Below are 15166 nucleotides of genomic sequence, written 5' to 3' on the forward strand. Positions count from 1 at the left end.
TACTGTCTTTGGAGGCCAATGCAACATATTTCTAGCGATATGTTTCTGGTAATAAATCGGTCTAAGGTATGCATACTACCTTCTCGCCAATTGCATCTTGTATGATACTCATGTGGTTTGTCATTCCGGTGATTATCTTCGCGGTTGTTAAATCAGTGTCGAAAGCTCCAATATCTTGATTGAGAACTGCTTTTAGAAACTCCAATCTGAAGCGTGCCATTTGTCTTTCGCTAGCGTACATGAAACATGAGATTTCTGCAATCCATATGTTACGAATTAAAAAAAGAACATCTTGATATGGTAACATAAAAGATGCAAGTGAGACGGTTACGTGTTGCTGGTATTTTGTTTGGCATGGTTGGAATAACCGAGGTAAACTAGGCACCTGCTATATATTCGTAAAGACCTAGGCATCTGCTATATATTTGTAAAGAACGAGGCACCTGCTATATATTCATAAAGATGGATGGTTATTTTTGTATTAGTGCGCACAACACCTGAGCCTAAACTGAAACTACCACAAGCCTCTGGTAACAACCTAAGACCTCACCCAAAATGGCTAGCTGGAAGATATTATTTGGTTTTTTTGATCTTATATAAGTATTCAAGATCTACCCAACAAATAACAAATGTGGAACTAAACACACGCCCGCATGAGTATAATCACAAACACCACGATCAACCCTCGGTCAGTCCCAATGGATCTGTGTTGCAGTGTCCCCTAGTTCACATGGATTATGGGCTGAGTCCGCTCTGATACCATTTGTAACAACCTAGGACCTTACCCAAAATAGCTAGTTGGAAGATATTATTTGGATTCCTTGATCCTATATAAGTACCCAAGATCTACCTAACAAATAATCGATGTAGGACTAAATACATACCCGCACCGGTCCTCACACCTTCCAAGTTTGAGTAACTCGTTTAAACCAAAGTGGACATGAGACAAGTTGTGGGTAGGGGTGGCAAAATATGACCCGACCCGTGTTCGACCCGCCATAAACAGGCTTGAGTTTGGCCTAAACAGGTTCGGATCATAAACAGGTTGACCCGTTCGGATCATAATTGGGTCGGATACATATTTTAGATGTCTAACCCATTTAACCCGTTTAACCCGCTTAATATATGGGTCGGGTTGGATCAGATAACCGTTTAAACAGGTCGGGTCAGGATGGATTGGGCTAAATAGGTTAAACAGGTCGGGTCAGATTGGGCAAACAGATTAAACAGGTCGGGTCAGGATGGGTTAGGCTAAACAGGTTAAACAGGTCGGGTCAGGTTGGGCAAATAAGTTACATGTTTATTAAACAGGTTAAACAAGTTGGCTCGGGTTACCTATTTATTAAACATGACAGGTTCAAGTTGTAATTCCTGACCTGTTTAATAAACAGGTCGAGTTCAGGTTTATGATTTTCTGATCCGACCTGCATCGGATCCGATCCGTTTACGTCCAACCCGACCCGATTGCCACCCCTAGTTGTAGGGACTGAGGTTGCAATAGTGGCCTTTCAGCTGTGATATATAGGTGTCGTTTTGAGCCAGTTAACTAACAAAACACTAGAAATTGAGCTGCATGAACACATGGCATACAAAACAAACAGTTACCCTATGACTAAAAATGTTGTGAATTATTCTATCTATAATTTTGGTTACATGAAAATAGCAACTACTTTGCAACCAAGGAGGACCTTCAGGATTAAAATTTGTTGACTAGAAATCTTGCTGTTGGCTTTTAATTTTGGAAGTACCGAAAGATCAATCATCAAATGGCGGTGAAACTAGTGCTGGAATCCAATTTGCCAAATGCCATGTTCAGCTGTATTTGATGCCCTGCTTTAATTGTAACTCATAGTAAGCTCAAGCCCTTTGACCTGTATGGGAACTCTCGCTCTGTATATCCAGCTATTTTAAACTGAAATATATTGTTGACCCTTTCTCTATTTGCTTAAGCTTTTAGAATCTAATAGTAAATTAACATACCATGAGGGCTCTGGTTTGCTAGAAATCATGAGTTCAAGTACTTACCACAAGTTTACAACAGATTGTGAATTCAAATTTTCCTCCATGTTAGTTACTTATTTATGTGTTGTTGGGCCGCACATGAAGGTGAGGGGAGGTCAAGTTTGATATATTGTTGACCCACTTCCTAACATCTTAAACTTTTAGTGTCAATTGGTTGGTTTCTCTCTCTCTCTCCCCCTATATTTACAGTTTAAGTGTAAATTTGCCGTGTGCATGATAAACATTTCTTCTAAGAAGAGTGATCCTTTATTAATCATATTCTCATATACCCTCTATATAATCTTAATTCACCAAAAATATTATTTGAAAGATAGAACAACATAAAGACGAGGAAACACTTTATTCACCTAGAATTCCAGCCGGAAATGTAGCAATGGCCATGTACCACACAAATGGAACCACCTATAACCACACCAAACAATTATTATAGGAGCATATCCAAAAGCAACAAAAAGTTACAAAACCATTAAAATTCACTATTCCAATTGCAGTACCTTGATCTAAGATATACAGTTACCTTATCGAGTGCTCTAACCATGGCATCCTCATCTTTTATGTTGTTACCGAACGCCTGGAGAGCTTTTCCAAGTAAGAGATACCCGATGGGCACCGCCATGCCATGCACTACAGACCCACAGGTTCCCAACGCCATTAACAACCAATCGATGGCATCAGCATAGCTAAGAAGCCTACGAAATGGCAACGGCTTCGTCTTAGATTTTGGCGATGACGAGGGAGCAGTCTTTCCAGTATTGGTCACATCTTCGGCCTCCGTTTCAGGCTTGACCGGGGGTTTGCGATGAAACGGAGGCATAATGGTGGTGGTGGTGGTGGTGGTGGTAGCGGCGGACTGGGCCGGTTGCAGATGGAGTTGAATGGGGACGTAAGGAGGGGGTGGTGGGGTTTATATTGGGTTTATGAGACCGAGATAGGTGTGGGAATATGTGAGGGAATATGCTGGTGAGGTTGTTTGCATGGGACGTGGGAAGTCGCCCTCGCCTTTGGAAGCAACTGAAAAACTTGGTCTGAAGTGCAGGCTTCTGCCGGGAATTATTAATTCAAGCTATGAGCTGTAAGTGAATGCCCTTAGGGATAATATGAAGCATAACGCTCTTTTGATGACCTCATGCCTTCTATAATTTATTTACGTGGTGTGGTTCAGTATGATTCACAGTATCATTTCAAAAGAAGAAGAGTGCAATTTTTCTTTGTGGTCCATGCAAATGATTGAAGGAAAGTTCTCTCCGTGTCTTGAGAGAGAGAGAGAGAGAGAGAGAGAGATGACACCAATAGCCAGTTAATGCGGCCTCAGATTTTTCAGCTAAGATGGTGAAGCTGGATTGTGGGCGTCCAAACGATCTTAGTTAAGCCGACAGGCAGGCGATGACCTCGTCGTGCATGTATGCTCATAGCTGACACTGAAGGCAAAGTGCTGCAGAGCATTGTAGTCCCCATGACATTATAGATTTTCTTTATTTCTTTCTTTTTTTGCTTGAGCAAAATTATTGATTATAACTTTCAGTCAATCTCAAGTTATTGTGTTGATGAATTCTTCTAAAACACTAGGACAACTAAGAACCTTATATTATATTTTCTCTACCATTAATATAGTGCGAATGTCGGGAGAAGTGGCTCCTTGCTCAAGCCACAACTACAATTTTATAAAAAATTATCATTATGAAAAATCTCTTGTTTACACCATATCCTAATATCCGAAGATCACCGTATATGTGGCAGCTCAGAAGTAGGATTCGATAGGACCCCAAAGTCTTGAACCAAAACTTAAAACTAGTGTGGTTACCCATATAGTTGGTTAAAGGAATATCTGATCTAATAGACCAAGCTGACCAAGTACTGCACAAAGAGAGTTGACCAAATCGGTCTAAGAATATTTCTAAATGCAAAAGACCATATTAGAGATGAATATACAAAAAATGATCAAGAGTAGATTCATACAAGATAGGCTGAATGGAGATGCAGCAACAAGATTTGGATCAATTGAGCACAACCATTGGTGGTACAGAATCTGACTATTCTAACGAATGTGAATTGGAAGACAGCTGGTATCAATTGCTGAAACTCCCAGAAATAGAAGCTGGACATGGACCATCATCATTAGAGTTGATAATTATTATGTTTCCTAGTATAAATAAGTAGAATCATAATCTAAGAGGGACGTTCAACACATTAATCAATCCTATTTTATCTTTAATCTGAACGAGTGTGATAGTAACAAAAATACCTGAGAGTATGAAGATAAGATTTGCTTATGTTAATACACGGCAAAAAGAAGTTAGACTCAAGCCCACCCCCCATGCACAATGATCGAGCGCGACGCACCCAGTTAACACGTTTTTGGATCAAATCTGCCAATTTTGGCTTGGACCACCATTGGGCTCGTGCGTGCGTGGGCTACTTATTTTCTTTGCTTCACCAGGTTAAAAGGTTAAGACTATATAAAGACCTTTTGAGTTTCATCTATTTCCAATGTAGGACTAAAGAAAGTACACAACAAAAGACAAAAAACAAAGAAAGGGTAGACTTGAAATTTTGAAATACTTCAACACCTATAACCTCCATGGAGCTCGCAACCTGAAAAAAATGGAATACATAATTCAGTCCGAGAAGTGATTTTTCTTATTCCAATATTTCTTCATCTCTTATGATCTTAAGTTCCTAAGATGAAGGATATTCTTCCTTTCCACTATTATCTCATTCCCAACGGCAACCTCAAATGGAAAAAGTCCAAAAATATTTCATACCTAAATCCAAATAGCCCCAACATGCTAAGATTAGATTATCTTGTGTTACTACCAAAACATTCTTCTCCAACCATATGCCCCAACAAACACTAGCAACTACTATATCCAAGGCCTCTTCCTCACTTTCTTTTGGCCTGAGCACGTCTGCGCGCAATCTATGAAGCTCCATAACATTTCTTGGATAACATCTAAATCTTAGTAAGTGGCCAAAGTGTCTTCCACTTTTGTCCCTAATAGGTTAATACTCAATTTGAAGCTTTCACCGTGTTCAACCACTGAAAGCATCATAAATATTTTTTGACTGTCATATGTACTCAATTCTAGCCCTAAACAATGAGGTGCTTTATCAACTTTTTAAGATCTAATCTTGAATATTATTATTTAAAACTAGACAAGACAAGTTAACTTGCTTCGCTTTATACTCCAATATCCGAACCCTAAATATATAAATTTGAATTTTCAAAAACATTGTGGTCATAGAATACTAAATGCATTTGATAGTGTGTTTGTTTCCCCAAGAGCTTTTTTCACCACCTAGGTATTGGTATGCTAAAAAGTTTGTTTGACAAGTCTAACAGCTCGGAGTGTGATAGATTCCAGTAGCCGAAAAGAGGATAATCGAAAGAAGAATTATGAGAGTAGCATAATCCAGATGCCTTGATTTTTAAGAATTTTTGCTATGGTCACACTGCCGTTCGGAAGATAAATAGGGTTAGATTAGGGGTAACCAAGATTATGGTAGAAGAAAACTACGTTACAGCAACTCCTACGATAGAATTCTACTAATGATCTAAGTACAAGATAAGGTAAAGGTAAGGCAAAGATAATTAAGATGAAACCGGATTGATTGATGTATCAAAGGTCACTATTTTAACATTATAATACGATATTCATAGGTGACTTTCATTAACTATCTTAGCACTTATCCTTTTCATTACGTGTCATATGGGTCACTGTTGTCGAGAGTGGTAGGTAATACTACCACTCAACTCATGTCTTAAGTAGAGTTAATATAAGTGCCATTAATTTGTTTTGCCACTTGTCCTTGTTAGTATGCCACATGGTCTACTATTTTCATGCGTGATAGATAGTGCCATCACTTTTTCATAGTTTGACTACTACTCCTTTCGCGTTATGGATATGGAAACCACCATTCTCAGACTTCGCTCCACTAAAATCCTCATCATAGGCCGATAGCTCTTGTTCCATTCGATCTATACCATAGTTACTCAGCCTACATCCTTAATGTTTCAGCCTGTATCTTTGATCTATACAACCCACTTAATAACTTACTACTGGATCTATTCTAGAGGGCCTTCTAAGACTTACTATTTGATTTGCTTTTGGAACACTTTAGCTTGGATGTAGTGTAAATAGGATCATAGGATGGTCAGATAGAATAAAAAGCTCTTTTTCTTCACTTATCCATTTAACTCATCCAACATTGATAGAGAGACCTTTTTAAACTACTCCATCATATAAGGAGTAGTTTATTCCAACATAGAGTAGGTTATGTTATTAAAAAAATAGATGGAAAGAAAAAAGAACTTATCGGTTGAGGCGTGATAACTGATCACGCCTCTCTGAGAATGAATCTCGGTATAGCAGGTAATGAATAGAGAGAGTATAAAGAGGAGGAAGATTTCCTCCCTGCGTGCGATGCACCCGGTTAACACATTTTCGGATCGGATCCACCAATTTTGCCTTGAACCTCCATTGGGCTCGTGCACGCATGGGCTACTTATTTTCTTTGCTTCACCGAGTTAAAAGGTTGAAGACTACATAAAGCCCTTTTGAGTTTTATCTCTTTTCAATGTGGGACTAAAGAAAATACACTAGACAAAAGACAAAAAAGGGCAGACTTGAAATTTTGAAATATTCCAATAAATTAGAAGTAATTAATCTATTATTATTGAATTAACTTATTCTATAAATATAGGCTTAGGTGGTTCCAGGCTACACACACATACCGAAAGGCAAATTTTGCTACTTGCTAACTGGGGTTCTAAAATTCAAACCAGCGATGAGCAGGTTGGAGATTTCCCCTCTAATGTAATATTGAGAGCTCAAGCCCATATGGTCAGAAAACTTTCTTGGTTTTTAGGATTGAGTTTGCCCTCAATTGCTAAGAACTTCTCACTCTATACAAAACAGTGCATGCTTAGATCTCTTGCATTGTCGTGAAGTTTTACACGAACTAATCTCAAGATTTTAATGTCTCTATATGCCCAAAACTTGTAATGTATGTTTTCTACTCACAAATCACACCTAATCTTTCATACCATCCTATGTTTTGATTATCAAATGCATCGTACCGTGAGATAGTTTAGTTGTTTCTATGATGTTTGGCAATCATATATAAGCCCTTTAGAGAAAAAGTCTTTGTTCAAAGCACCATCCAACCTTTTTGGGGTTCACAATGTTGTTTCTATCGTCGCACCTTTCACCTCAACTCTCTTGATAGCACTTGTGTTGTTTTTACCAATACTAATTATTTGTTGGGATTACTATTTACTCTTTGATAATTTTTTTCCTTCGGCCAAAAATTTCCCAAATATCCCAAAATTTTCTTTGTCCTATACCGATAATTTTGGAAGGGAAAGCTAAAAACTTGGTAAATTATTCTAGGTTTGGATTTTCAATCGAGTACATAAAAATTCTTCATCTTTTATTAGGCTAATTTTACTCACTTCATTAGGCCGTCAGGTCATTATATTCTTAATAGTCGCACTCGGTGATCTTGTACAAGTTTCTTTGCTGCTGAAAAATAAAAACCTAAAAACCTACATGTCGTTCCGCCCGGGTGGGCCGGGCCGGGCCGGGCCCTCCGCCCAGCCCGACTAAAGCAACACCCTTGTTAAAACCGCCACCAATGTCCCCAGCCCCTGGAAACCCGAGCGTTCCGGCGATGGCCTCGTCCTCGTCCGGCGTCCGTTCATGGCGGACGGCGTTCCTCACTCTCAGAGACGAAACCCTAACCTCGCCCCCTCCCCACACCCTCTTCGCTCTCCTCCGCGACCTCGTCCTCTCCCTGCCCTCCGATTCCTTGGTCGCCGCCGCGTCCGATCTGCCCCCTCACGAGGTACCAGAAATCCCTAATTTCTTGTCGGATTTGGTTTCCGTTCTTCTCTTCTGGTAGTTGTTGTGGTGGTTTTCCTCTAAAGGAGGTGTCTTTGGATGGTTTCAGGTCACTTCGGATGTGATGCTTCTGGCCGAATTGGCCTCGGCTGTTTCGGAGTGCCAAGGTGCCGCTGATACCTTGCTTCGTGTTTGTCGTTTGGTAATCTTCGTACTTCTTATCATCTTATGTTCAGCATTGTGCGTGTCTGTGTTTCTTTTTCCTTTCCTTGTTTTTAATTTGAAGATTTGAGTTCTTAATACTGAAATTAATGCTGCTTTGGATGTAAATATATGTTTGTGCATGAATGGGGCGCACTATAAAGGACTATAATGGGTTCTTTCTAGTGTCATGCGTTTCCAATTCAGGTTTGTAGTGCGAAAAAGGAGGAAACCAACTATGAGAGTCTGGAAGTGTGAAACATGTTTAGATGGTTTGGTGTAAAGCCTACCTTTTGAAATATTAGAGGCAAAAAGTGAGAAATATGAGTAAGAGAAGGTGGTTCTTGATGTTGAAGAGGAGTAAACTGGGTAGTTGAAGATGAGCAGCTAAAGTGGAGTATTGTAAAGAGTAGGATCTGGCCAGGAAGAATATGAAATATATTCAGGAAGACAAGGGCCTCTTGGGCTCGGGTTCAAGAAAGATGAGTTCTGATGCTATAGATAAGGTTAAACAGGAAATCTTAGTTAAGCATTGTTGAAATGGGCTGGTCTTTATGTATGCTGTAATTGTGTTCATATGGTTATGAACTGTTGATCTGGAGGAGTTTTTCAAGTGCATGGTTTCATTTTGCTTTGAGAGGTCTCAATGATACTAACATCAGAAAGAGTTCAATGGAGACAGATGGTTACAAAATTGAATGATTATATCTTAAGTGCATTGACCTTCAGTAATATTATAGTACATCTAAAAGGCTTTATCATTGAGCATGTAGTGCTGATGTACTGCTTTTAATGCTGGACCTGGCTTTGCCTTCAAGGAGGTGGTGGTGCTACCCTCCATTGTTGGAAGTAAACTGGTTTTCTCTTGTCCAAGGTTTCCTTTTGAAGACTTGATATCTTTAGGCTCTTGTAAGGTGGATTGACATATCTGGGAGGAGGATTGGCATAAGCATAGAGCAGCTACAAGAACAGAAGATTAGCATATGAAGTTGGAATTCTAGTAAAGAAACTACCAATTTTGGATGCCTTTTGCAAGAAGTTGGGAATGTTGTGTTTTGAGGACCCTCTGATGTTGTGTTTTGAGGGACTAGAGGTCTCCTTTTAATTTGCATATAGTTGTAACTCTTGCTGCAAGATTTGCACAAAAAAGTACTTGAGAAGCAAGCATGAGTGATGAGGAAGACAATCAAGTCACTTGAATAGTCTTTATTAGTTGCCTCACATGGATTAGTTGGATTCACGATTGGCCTGATTGGGGGTGTGATCACATGTCATATGTCATTGGTTTTAAATGGAGGTGTTGATGGATTATTGTTAAAAGGGCTTGGAAGAAAGGGGTACTTGATTGGTAGTTGTAGTTTATAACATTGGTTAAATTATAGGTAACAAAATTATTCAGGATGGTTTTTTGTTGATAAAAAGATGGACATGCTAATGTGGATGATAAGAATTTGGCCATTAGGTTATATGGAACAATTAGTAAGGTTAAACTTCAAAGGTTATGTTGCATAAAGATACGTGGGGATGCTTAGGACTAACTGTAAGGCTCAGGTTTCCATTAGTACACCATTATCTATTTGAATTCTGAAAGGTGCTAAGTTGAGGAGGGTTGGGTGATGTAATAGGTCCAACAAGGTAATGAATATTATTATTATTATTTTTTTATAACAATTTACCTAAGATGCCATTTTTGTGTGAATGTCCATTTTTCATGTTCCCTTATGCATTTGGTCTCTGTATGTGTTGGAGGAGATTATTTTTCCCTTATACATCTCCACGCACATATCTTGATTTGAGGGGTAGTGTGATTGTGAGCATCAACTCTTGGAAATGTTGGCGGGGTGTATAATGCCATGTACATGTTCTGCTTTTGCATGAAAGCTTGGGACACCTACAGCTTTAACTTGTGTCTTGAGAAACAAAAAAATTCTTTTGAGAGATTTTGACCATCTCCTTAGACTGATTTGGTTGGACCGACCTCTGCATGCAACAACGGTGCTCGCAACAATCCCCATCTCCAAGAACACTGCCACTATCTTTGCCACCTTGTTTTCCACATTCTATACACCACCATCCACTCCTTGCTACTCTTCATGTGCTTGCCCGCCCCATCATATCAATCATCACTATTTTTCATATAAAATGCCCCTTATCCATCACACCATGCACCTCTCCTCGTCTTCTGTTGCCCACCCGCTCCCCGCTTGGTGCGGCCTCAACCCGTCCATTGGTCTTCTTGGTCTCTCTTAGGTGGATTGGTAGGGAGGTGGATGATGGCATAAAGAAGAGGAAGAAGGAAGATATTTGCAGTAAGGAGGAGAGAGGTGGAGACACTACTGGGGTGGGAGGATATAGTGGAAGAGGAGAATGGGGGAGGATTGGACACATAGCTCGCCCAACCGGATTGGTTGGTTAAGGAGAGTTTCTGAGAAAGGAGGTTGGATCTCTTTGAAATTTTTTTCCTTCCTTTTCCTCATTTTCTAGGACACTTATAGTATTTGTAGGTATCCTGAGCTTTCCTTTGGAAGCTAGGTAGAATAAAACACTAGGGATGGGATCAATGAAATTCCTCTTTCTATACATGGTGGCATATGCCTTGCCGACATCTCCATAAGGCAATGCTCACATTGCTGCTCATCTCAGGATATGGGCATGGTGACAATGTGATTCTAGGCGAAGGGGCAAAATGATCTTCTTGATGTGTGTGGTGATCAAACGCCTAGGGACAAGCAAAAAATGGCCATTTATGCAAAATGGCATTTTTAGGTATATGTAAAATACCTATTATTATTTTTGATGCTCATGTTGTCACTCATCTTGTGATATGTACTTGGAGATGGTGTGATATTAAACGAAGGGCCAAAATAGTCTCTCAATGTGTCTGCAGTGCGAATGCATGGGGGAAAAATGGAAAGTGCGATTCATGCAAAATGACATCATCAGCATCATCGTCGTCATCATCATGTTTATCTTCATGACAAAATAGTTTACCAGTTAAAAGATGTTTGAACTTTAACTATATGTTCCTTGAGAAGTTCGAAAATGTTAGAGAAAGATAAATGAAATCTAACCTTGATCCATGCTTGAGGTGCAAATATTACAATTTTAGTTAGTAAGTTTACATATTTATTTGGTCTTACCTGCTTTGCCGGCTAAGAGAAGGTTATTAATGTTTCTAATGAATTTGATCTAGTTTTTTTACTATGATATTAATCATGCCAATGTTGGCTACTATGACAGTGGGCAAGGCCATGTAGGTTAGGTGTTAGTACACCCAATCTAGGGTGTTTCACCCAAATCTAGAGAGAGGTGGGGGGAGATATGGGGATTTCATCCTATTGGTGGCTGGTGGGTGGACATAGTGGAGTAGCCCATGGGGACGAAGGGTGATGAGGGCGACCAATGATGGTGGAGGTGTGCTCGATAATGTTGGTGTCAAGGCCAAGGCAGTCGACGACAATCGACAAGGGTGTATAAGAGGGGGAGGGAGGGGGATTGGGGATTAGTAGCTTACTGGTGGCTGGCAAAAAAGATGGGGGCGGTGGACATGGTAGAGGGGCATGTGGAAATCGAGAGCGTCAAGGTTGATTAGTGATGGTGGAGGTGTACTTGGCGAGGTTGGCTTCAAGGCTGAGGCGATCGAGAGTGATAAGTGGGGGTAGATAAGAGAGAGACGGAGAGACAAGGAGATAAGAAAGTTGGGATGAAGATTGAGGTTGGGATGGAGGATGGGTCTTAGGGGTTGGTTTGGCTCGGATGAGCCGAGTTAGTACGTCCAAAACTGGGCAGAATCAATTGGTTTGGCCTGATTCAATCATGTGCACCCTTGCCTTGTTTGGAAAGCCCAAATTATCCCAATTTTGGGCTGGTTCGGTACGGTATACCCTAAATTGCCTGGTTTAGGGACAGTTCGACAATCCTTTCTTCATGCATTTGAATGAAAAGTGGCTTATGAAATTGGGGAACAATTGTGAATGATTGTTCCTATGGCACTCTAATGAGTTGTTAGATGAGATAAATCATACAATTGTACAAGTCAAACATCCAAAGTTGTGCAGGATTTGTTGATTAAATCTACCTTCTCCTCAAGATTTAAAAATCAAAAGCTGAGCTGTCTTTCGACCTCGGCAATAGCTCCAAATGAATCCGAAACTTCTAAGGGGTAGCTTTTGTAATAGTATTCAAATCAAAACATAGTCTATCTTTACTTTCTTTTTTTAGCAATATCAAAACGTAGTTTTCTCAAAAGAATATCAAAACATAAATCACAACATAAAATCTCAAGGACCACTGTTTAGAAAGAAAATTGATCTATATACATATCTTTTCTTTTTTCTCCCTAAAATCCCACCTTCACTTAATAACCTCTGAGATTGAATGTATTTTTTCTTTGTCATAGTTATCGTTTTCCTAGTAACTATATATGTAGCCCATGGCTGGTATCCTGTAATGATATTCAACAATTGCTATTAATGTGCAATATATAATATGTATAATCCCCTTTTGTGATTTATTATCACTGCTCCTATAGGCATTATCCTGTTTTCTCAAGTGTTTGGTATATTTATTTATTAATTTATTCATATGCATTTATATGTTTTTTATATTAGAATGATGGAGACTCTGCTAACCATTTCATAGAAATGATGGAAGGGTTATGCATGTCAAACACTTGGGCAGGCACTTCCCAAACTTTGAGTAATAACTTCCTTCCAACTGAAAGAGTGATGCAACCACTGGGCTATTGTGCTGTCTGTTGTTCTGACATTGTTTATTGTGATATACTGCTGCTTTTCGCGATAAGTTCTCTTTTAAATTTTTCTGTTGCAAACTCTGGTTGGCCCAAAATCTTCTGTTACTTACTTTCTTTATTGCATGTTTCTGCCTTCTGATGTTCATTCTTCAATTTTTTCCTGCTCAAGTTTTGTTCTTTATTATCAAGAAAAGATAGATGGTTCATTGTTGATACACTGAATCTTTTCAATGTTTTCAGGGAGTTACTTTTTATATTACCTACTTACTTTATTCCATTTCTGTTGGTATTATCTGCAGATACATGATGTTAGCTGCAGAATCCTCCGGGAGATTGATTGTTCGTCCTGTACTGTTATGCTGAGCTTTCTTCAAAAGACTGTGGAATGCTCACTAGGCATCTCTAGTACTCAGAGCATCATTTTGGAGAGCACTGCTAGAATGAAAGCCGTAACAGAGATTTTAGATGTTCTCAGGTAGCTAATTTTCATGATTTGGTGAATAAGTATTGGCCTTTTCATGTTTGGTGAGTGCTGCCTCGACAAATGCCTTAATTTCTGTAGGGAGTTGGAAACAATCATGACTTTTTCTAGCATATGATATATCTGATTTTGTTAGCTGAAGTATGCAAAGCTTGGAGAACAAGGTTATTGATGCTACGGACAAAAATCCTTCTACCATGCTTCGAATAAAAATCTTCATGAAAGAAACTTCTGGAAGTCTAAGTTCTTTCTGTTAAGTTGTATGAGAAACTGCTAATGTTCAAACTTTAATTAGAATTACTGCAGCTGGGATTGATAAGAAAACACTGATTAAAACAGTTATGTGCTAATACTTCGAATTGTCACTGTATGGCATGCATAGCTTTTTGCACTAGGAGTATACCTGCTAAATCATCTATTGAATGCATTAATTCTAGGTATGGATGGTATTCACATTTCTTTTTCCTGAAATTACATGTGAATGGCCCATTATCAATTTTTTTTTCAGGTTTACTGTAAAGGCATGTGGAAGAAATAATTCATTATCACAAAGCACACAGTTAATCAGACTCCTTCTCAGTGTCATTGCGTGCTTGCATTTCGAGCTAAATAATCTATTTCATTCAAATGGAACCAATAGTCCTGCTGCCAATTCTGGAATTGGAGATTCAAAATGGAATGGCTTATGGGATATGCAAACCATTGCATTTTCCATGATAGGAGATGCTTTATCTCGAACAGGATCTTCCATGGAGGCGAATTTATGGCAGTCCGTGGTTGAAGTGAGTATATTTCTCTGTTTAAATTTGGTATCTATGTTAATCATTTTCTCACTTTTTTCCTCTAACCAGGTTTTAAGAAAACTGATGGATTTCTTGGCATCAAAGAACTTGATTGTTGAAAACAATGCCATGTCCAGGTACTTGTTTTTCGATTTTTTCTGCTAATGTTCTTATAATAACTGTCAACCAGAAAGAGTTTTATTGTGTCGTTTTGCAGGTTTTACACCACTCTTTTTAATTGTCTGCATTTGGTTCTTTCAGAGCCAAAAGGTTCCCTTTCAGAGCATGTATGTCTACAGCTTCAGCTATATGAATTGACTTTAGAATCATACTTAAAATTTTGCTTTCTGAATATCTGATAATCAACATTCTTTATGAACATGGAAGGTGGCAGGTTTTGTGGCAACACTGCAGATGTTTTTTATGTATGGTCTTCCTAGTAGGTCTTCTTTGCCGCCTGCAACCACTGGTTCAAAGGACAAATCATTTAGTTCTCCAGATATGAAGTCTGGACAATTGGAATGCAGACAAAGTGAACATGGTCGTTATAGACCCCCTCACCTACGCAAAAGGGAGGGGACTAAGATTAATTTAGTGGATGCTCAAAGTTCTTCAGATAGTGAGCCTTCAAAATACGGATTTGCATCATCTGATTCAGATCATAGTGATAGCGATGGGCTTGTGAAGGACGGTGACCGTTATCGAACCTCCAAAGTTAGATTAGCTGCAATTATTTGTATCCAGGTAATTGTCTTGTTGACATCTTGTCATCTTAATTTTCTGCCATAACTATATATCAGTAATTTGATCTAGTGTTATTTTATAAGTGTGATTATGACTTAAGGACTTTAAAGCTGTTCATGTCCTCTTAGTTGCTGTTTCTTTACCTAAAGGACATATGTAACAGGAAATTTAGCTATGTTTTTGCTGTGATTACATTCTCTAGTATATGTGGTTTTAGTTGCTCAACATCAAGGCCAGTTAGCACCTCTATGAAACTTAGACCGTAGACCGAACTCTTTTGGTGTCTGGTTCATGGATCAAAGTTTCAACTGCAATTCGGCTTATTGACCTGTTATGCCATAAA

The 15166-nt window shown here is 39.0% G+C and overlaps 1 pseudogene; it reads left to right on the plus strand.

Moving 5' to 3' along the window:
* Positions 1-7675: 7675 nt before the first annotated feature.
* The window catches only part of LOC120108066, a 30885-nt pseudogene continuing 23394 nt past the window's right edge, over positions 7676-15166 (plus strand).

This window comes from Phoenix dactylifera, unplaced genomic scaffold, assembly GCF_009389715.1.
Source record: "Phoenix dactylifera cultivar Barhee BC4 unplaced genomic scaffold, palm_55x_up_171113_PBpolish2nd_filt_p 001159F, whole genome shotgun sequence".
Taxonomy (NCBI): Eukaryota; Viridiplantae; Streptophyta; class Magnoliopsida; order Arecales; family Arecaceae; genus Phoenix; species Phoenix dactylifera.